The following is a 7920-nucleotide window of genomic DNA, read 5'->3' as shown; positions in this document are numbered from 1 at the left end:
CCGCCGGCCGGCCTTTGTGACGGTGAAATACTTTTATTCGGAGGCTGACCCACCCGCTTGAGGGACATTCTCTCCACCTTTAACGTGGTCACTAGCCACTACCAGATGAGCCGTAGGGCTTTCCGCTTGCCACATCGAAATCTCACGAGGCCGCAGGCCGTGACTCTCAGGCTTCTGCAGACAAAGTCGTATCCCACACTTTCCGTCTTCAGTAGGTACACAGAGGTCTCCCCTCTGTGTCCCGACTGTGGGGTGGTTAGTGACTTTAAGCACATGCTCTGGGCGTGCCCCTCTTTGCAGCACCACACAGACCACGGCTTGACGGAGGAAGCCTTTTCTGCTTTCCTCAGGAGCCACGACTGGTTTGACCAACTCCTGGCTGTCCAGAAGGCCCACGATGCGGCGGTGAGGCTTGGCCTCCCTGTCCCAACGTGGGAGCGGCCCGCAGTCTTGCCCCTATAAAAACGGGGTGAAGATTCTTCTGGACCCGAATAAAGTTATCTATCTATCTATCTATCTATCTATCTATCTATCTATCTATCTATCTATCTATCTATCTATCTATCTATCTATCTATCTATCTATCTATCTATCTATCGTAGAAACAGGCATGGCCTCCAAATACTAGACACAGTTTTGCCCAATTGCGTGCCTTCGTTTTTGATGTGTTATTCTTTTTGTTGTTTTTGTTTCACTGCCCTGTTAGCCTTCCGAATGCACAAACTGGCGCAGATGAAACACGAACAGAAAGAAGACACGATAAGACAGCAGAACACGAACTCGCAACGCGCGTAATTTCGTGTGCCGAAGAAGTTCGCGTAATTTACAACGCGTGTACGTCGTGTCTTCCTTCTGCCCGTGTCTCATTCGCGCGACTTTGCGCATTGTCATGACGAACCAACAGACTCAGATTTCAACCTCAGTGTTAACCTTCGTGTGTCCTAAATTCGCTGTCGTCATAGTAAATTTTCGTCCAAACTCGGTATACGGTTCGGACGAGGTTCTTGGTGGCGAAGCAAAGCCGGGATCGTTGCTTCGCGAGGATGATCACCGCCGTCTTCGTGACTTTACTCCGGAGGAAGACGCCTTCACCCGCTGGACGTTTTACCAATTCAACTTTATGTACACAACTGTTTACAATTCAAAAAGACAGCAAAAAAAGTATGACCCGCAGTGGGGCCTAAAGCGGTCGTGCCGGTGTCTAGCCGGCCAGCTCTCCTCGTAGACTCAAAAGACCCCGCGTCTTTTCCCGGGCGCTCCTTTTATCCTCCCGTCCTCGCAGTTTCGTGGAAGGAGCAGGGGAGGCAGAGTAAGCTGAGGCGCCGTTTCTCAGGAATCCGTCAGGCAGGCGAGGAAGGGGTGCCACGTCGAGCCGGCTCCGTTTCTCGGGAAGACGTTACAAAGGAGGAAGGGGGCGGGGGATGTCACGCCGAGCGCGACCTTACACCTTCCACCCAAGATTCGTTCATCGGTGAGAGGATGTAACGAATTAAATGATAAGAAAAAGGTTCGCGCCAAAGGCCACCTAACTCGGGAAACGTGCATTTCACAAGTGTACGCTCAGATTGCCGAGGGGCAGCACATATGTCCGCACAGTTCGTTCACCCTAACACACCATCCGCACGAAAGGGTGGGGAACCCTCCCCGCCACCAGACCCTAGGTCTCAATTGTTGCTCGGGCTGGCCCCTCACCCCAACACTGATTAGGTAATCGGGACAGCGCGTCAGCGTTGGCGTGAGCGCTGCCCTTGCGATGTTGTATTACCACGTCATAGCGCTGAAGCGCTAAGGCCCAGCGCGTGAGCTTTGCCCCCTGGGGCATGCTGCAAGTGAGGTATGAGAGCGGGTTGTGGTCAGTGATGACGGTTACCTTTGCCCCAAAAACCCATACCTCAAATTTTCTTAGGGCCCAAATTACCGCAAATGCTTCGCGCTCAATTGTAGCCCACCGCGTCTGCGTCGGTGTGAACCGATGACTTGCGAAGGCGATCGGCATCTCGGAGCCGTCCTCTTGAATTTGCGCTAAGCATGCGCCTGCAGCTGTAGTTGATGCATCGGTGCAGAGCACGTAGGGCTTTTGGAGGTTCGGCGTGGCGAGGGACGTGGCCTCGCACAGGGCCCGCTTTAGGGATTCGAAAGCCTCGTCGGCTTCTTCGGACCAAGGTATCTTAGAGGGCACACTCTTGCTAGTGAGCTGTGTCAGCGGCCGGGCTACCTCGGCATAACTAGGGACGTAGCTGCGGTAGTATCCGCAGAGGCCTAGTGCGCTCCGCAGCTCTTTCTTTGTGATGGGAGCTTTCAGCCCCTTTATGGCTTCGATTTTCTCGGGATCCGGACCATGCTTACCGGATCCTACTACGTGTCCTAGGTAGCGTATCGAGGGCATTGCGATCTGACACTTGTCCAAATTCGCTCGCAGGCTCGCTGCCTCAAGCGTGGAGAATATTTCGTGCAAGTGTTCGATATGCTCCTCAAGTGTCTGACTAAAGACGGCGATGTCATCGAGGTATGCGCACGCGAAACTCTCCCGACCTGCGAGTACCTGGTTCATAATCCTCTGAAATGTAGCTGCCGCATTTTTCAAACCAAAAGGCATCACTCGCCATGCAAACTGGCCCAGGTGGGATACGAATGCCGTGGCTAGCTGAGAATCCCGGGCGAGCGGCACCTGCCAGTAGCCCCGCCTAAGGTCGATGAGGGTAATGTAATGTGCCGACCCCACGCGCATGATAAGCTCCTGTGGGCTCGCCATCGGGAAGGCATCCGATTCCGATACCGCATTTAGTGCGCGGTAGTCTATGCATAGACGCACCGACCCATCCTTCTTGGGGACGCAAACAATCGGGTGCGCGCAAGGACTCTCGCAGCGGTATATGAGGCCCAGTTCCAGCAGCTCCGCTATCTGTCGGCTAAATTCATTTTTGAGCGCTTCTGGCACTCTGTAAGGGCGACTAAACTTGAGCTTGGCGCCGTCGGTAACTTTTATGCTGTGCTGCCCTACCTTAGCTAAACTTGGTTCGCCAACAAACAATGCCTGGTGGGCCCTGAATACCGCGCACATGCGTTCGGCTGTGTGGGCGTCCAAATGCTCAGTCTTTTCTTGAGTAAGGAAGAAGCCTTCTTTGTTAGCCGCTCGGGGCGTGTATTCTACTTCTCCGAAGTCGTTGTCGTCGTGAAAGATAACGCTCAGCGACGCCACCCTACACGCGTATGGTCGTAACCGGTTTGCATGCACTAGCATCCGGCGACCCTCTTTCGTCTGCACATAATATGAGTGTTCGCGGTGCTTTTCCTGAACGACAAACGGCCCCAAGCATTTGGGGTACATTTTCCCCGGTCGGTTGTCGTCGAAAACTAGGACCGTGTCGCCCTCGCGAAAGCTTTTGACCGCGGCGTGTTTGTTGTAGTGCGACGCGTATGATGCCTGCTGCTTGCCTGTCGTAAGCCCTGCGGCGTCGGCCGCCAGTTCGAGCTGTGTTTTTAACTCTCTTAAGTAGTCCGCAGGCGCATCTGCCAGCTTCGACGGAATTTGTCTCTCTCCTGTCCAGCTAGTTTTCAGAATAGCGAGTGGCCCGACAGGGTCGCGGCCGTATAGCATGCGAAATGGCGACACGCCCGTGGTGTCGTGGGGGACTTCCCGGTATGCCCACAATAGGAAAGGGACGAATTTGTCCCAATTTCTCCCATCCTGCCTTATCACGTGAAAAAGCATGTTCTTAAAAACTCGGTTCCACCTCTCAACGGAGCCGTTACTCTCGGGGTGGTCCGGCGTCGAAAAGCGAGAACAGCCTAGGCGCTCCAGAAACTCGCTCGTCAGCGCAGCGGTGAAGTTTGTACCGCAGTCGGAACATAGAACCTCGGGTACACCTGTTCGGCTAAACACGGAAAGAAGCGCTTCGCATGTTGCTTTAGCCGACAAAGACCTCAGACAAACCACCTCCGGCCAACGCGTGCACAGGTCTATAATGCACAAAGCGTAGCGGTGCCCCCTAGCCGATGGTGGGTCGATCGGACCGATTATGTCGACATTGACCTTTTGAAATGGCAGCTTGGGCCGTGTCAGCGGAACGATCGGTATGCGGTCGGTCATACGCCTGTCAGACCTGACCTGGCAGCTGTGGCAACGATCGCAGTGGTCGCGGATGTCTTGCTCCATGCCGGGCCAGAAAAAGCTGTACTTAATTCGCGCCTTTGTTTTACGAAAGCCCAGGTGACCGCCCCAGTATGACTCGTGCGCGAGCGCTAAAACAGCACCGCGGCGCGTCTGCGGAAGCACCAACTGCAGCACACTTTGGCCAAGAACTTTATCTTTGTGATACAGAAAGCCATCAACGACGCACATGCCCGCTTTCCCGGCTTTCGCATTTCGCCAGGCGTTACTCAGTGCATCATCGCCGCGCTGCTCCTTGCGCAGTCTTTGTGCGTCGCCGCTTTGCTCCGAGTTCTCTGTCTCGTGAGTGCTCTCCTCACCCTGATCAACGGTCACCCTTTCCTGCGCTGACTCGTCGACCGTCGACAGCTCGGCACTAACTGCAGCGGGTGGGCAGGCGTTCGTTTGATCGTCGGCGTTTTCTCGTGATCGTGTACTCACCGCAGTCACGTGTACCTCTCTGTTCTCCGCGTGTGAGGCGCGCAGCTGTTCCCATGTGTCGGCAGATATCAAGCAGTCCGTGTGGGCCAATCTGTTCGTGAGCGCACACATTACCGGCGTCGCGGTGTCGATGTCCTGGATCGGTGAACCCCACCCCTGTATCGCGAGAGGGACGACGGCGAGCTTCGCTTCTACCTTCTCGCCGAAGGCTGATACTAAATCTACGGTACCGTGGGGTTTGACGAGGTGCTCCGGTATACTGCTTTCTCGCAGAACTGTGATGTCAGCGCCTGTGTCGACAATCGCGTCTAGCCGTCTCTCCTCGCAGTTCAGCTGCACCGCCTGGAGTGTTGAAAGCCCCGGTTCACCGCCGCCGATTGAGACGCGCGCTGTTATTTTCTCTGAACGCTTATCGTCCTCGGCATTGCCTGTGTCCTCGCCCGCGAACGGACAGCGGTCTCCGGGATGCCGCCAGCTACCGCAGCTGGGGCACCCGCGCGAGCGCGACTGGTTCTTGCCTCCCGTGAAAGGCCTCCCCTTCGTGTACGTTCGTGCCTGGGTCTCCCCGTTTTCGGCGAACTTTTGCTTGTTCTGCCTCTCGAACTTTTCGCCCGTCAACTCTCCTTTGTTAACGACGCTAGTTTTTCTCCACGCGCTCCCATCCCCGGTAGCTTCCTCGAAATTCTGCAGCAGACGCGCAAGCTCTCCTGCCTTGAGCCAGTCCTCGCCTTCGCGCAATTTCACGTACTTAACCGCTTCTTCGGTCAATCCTGCCTTTATCTGGTCCGCGACCAAAAGTTCGACAAGTCGTTTGAAAGTGGAGGCGCCTCGGGCTTCTACATAGAAATTTAGATAACTCTCTACTCTAGTTACGAAGGTTTTCCATGTTTCCCCGCGCCGCTTAGCGGCTGTGATAAAGCGCCTCTGGTACTCGGCCGCTGACAGCTTTAGCTCGTCTAACACGACGCCTTTCAAAGTATCAAAATCCCGATGTTGCTCGGGTGTAAGCCGCGTGGAGAGGTACGGCACGCGCTCGGCGACTAGTGGGAAAATGATTCGACCCCAGAATTCCCTCGGCACGCCGTACGCCTCCAACGAGCTCTCTACTGACTCGAACCAGACGGGTACTTCCCCGTCGGCAGGAAATTTTGGGAATGCCCCTGACATCATTTGTGCATAGTGCCCGAGGAGCTTCATTTGATCGCCCCGGGACGTCGAATCGCCCCCGGCGTCTTGCGTTCGCGGTGGGCTATCTCTTTGAAGTTGAGCGATCTGCAATTTAATCTCGAGCGACCGCCGTTCTTCTTCGGCGAGCTTGAGTCTGTACTCCATTTCCTTCTCGGAAATGGAAGGGGCGGGCGTGTCATGGTTTTGGTCACCCCCACCGTTCCCGCTCTCATTCCCCAGCATGCTTTCGCGGCGCTTGTCGGGGTTTACATGCCCGTACCTAGTGAGCATATAAGAAGGCCAGCCCAAACAACACAGAGCTCATCAGGAATGTGGCAGGAAAGGCTCACCCTGGCACTTTGTTGTCGGTAGTGTCCGCCGCTGTGTCGGACTTGAATCACCGGTGCTCTCGGCGCTGGCGTCTGTCGTCCTGGCTGGATAGCTGGCCGGCGTCGCGTCGGTGATCGGTGCTTGGATGTCAGCCGGAAAGCCTCTCGGGGTGGTCCTGACGGGGCCGGCTGCTCCCGGCGCTCACGATGCGCTGCAGGTGAGGCTAGTTGTTCGCCGCTGCTGCTGCTCCAGAGCTTGCAGCTACTTCGTTGGGCCGTCCTTGGGTCGCCTTGTCCCAAGGGCTCGTCCAGTGGTCGTGCAGGGAGCGGTGATCCTGTGCGACTGCGCCAGTAAATTTTCGTCCAAACTCGGTATACGGTTCGGACGAGGTTCTTGGTGGCGAAGCAAAGCCGGGATCGTTGCTTCGCGAGGATGATCACCGCCGTCTTCGTGACTTTACTCCGGAGGAAGACGCCTTCACCCGCTGGACGTTTTACCAATTCAAATTTATGTAAGCAACTGTTTACAATTCAAAAAGACAGCAAAAAAAGTATGACCCGCAGTGGGGCCTAAAGCGGTCGTGCCGGTGTCTAGCCGGCCAGCTCTCCTCGTAGACTCAAAAGACCCCGCGTCTTTTCCCGGGCGCTCCTTTGATCCTCCCGTCCTCGCAGTTTCGTGGAAGGAGCAGGGGAGGCAGAGTAAGCTGAGGCGCCGTTTCTCAGGAATCCGTCAGGCAGGCGAGGAAGGGGTGCCACGTCGAGCCGGCTCCGTTTCTCGGGAAGACGTTACCAAGGAGGAAGGGGGCGGGGGATGTCACGCCGAGCGCGACCTTACAGTCATGTTAAGACGTTCTTGTTTTTTAACCTAATTGATATTCTGTACACAGATGCTCATACATACATACATACATACATGCATACATACATACATACATACATACATACATACATACATACATGCATGCACACACACACATACATACATACATACATACACACATACATACATACACACATACATACATACATACATACATACATACATACATACATACATACATACATACATACATACATACATACATACACACACACATACATACATACGTACGTACGTACGTACGTACATACATACATACATACATACATACATACATACATACGTACGTACGTACGTACATACATACATACATACATACATACATACATACATACATACATACATACATACATACATACATACACACATACATACATACATACATACGTACGTACGTACGTACGTACGTACATACGTACGTACATACATACATACATACATACATACATACATACATACATACATACATACATACATACATACATACATACATACATACATACATACATACATACATACATACATACATACATACATACATACATACATACGTACGTACGTACATACATACACACACACACACGCCTTGCTCTTCTTTAAGCAATTACTGCGTCTTCCCTCATATACTTGCGTCTTCTATTTCCCCCAACTGTCTGCTCCCGGGAGAATTTCAGCACATTAGCTCTGACCTTCCAGCACCCATTTCTACGACACATACTTTGGGGAAACGTGCACGTGTGCCGAGTACACAGCAAGATATGATGCCATAGTTCTCTTCTCAGCCCCAAATGAAAACTATTTGTGAAATAATTTATCGGAAGTTATTTGAAAAAGAACAGGTGCAAATAAAAAATGTTGCAAGGTGAAACATGTCCTCGATTGTTCCATGCAGAGTGGGGATTGTTTGCCAGGTGCCTTTCTTGTGTGGCACGTTTACATAGGCCAAACGGGCC

The sequence above is a fragment of the Rhipicephalus sanguineus genome, unplaced genomic scaffold (assembly GCF_013339695.2).
Source record: "Rhipicephalus sanguineus isolate Rsan-2018 unplaced genomic scaffold, BIME_Rsan_1.4 Seq10350, whole genome shotgun sequence".
In the NCBI taxonomy this organism is placed as follows: Eukaryota; Metazoa; Arthropoda; class Arachnida; order Ixodida; family Ixodidae; genus Rhipicephalus; species Rhipicephalus sanguineus.
The sequence above is the reverse complement of the archived record's forward strand: the minus strand, read 5'-3'. Positions refer to the sequence as shown.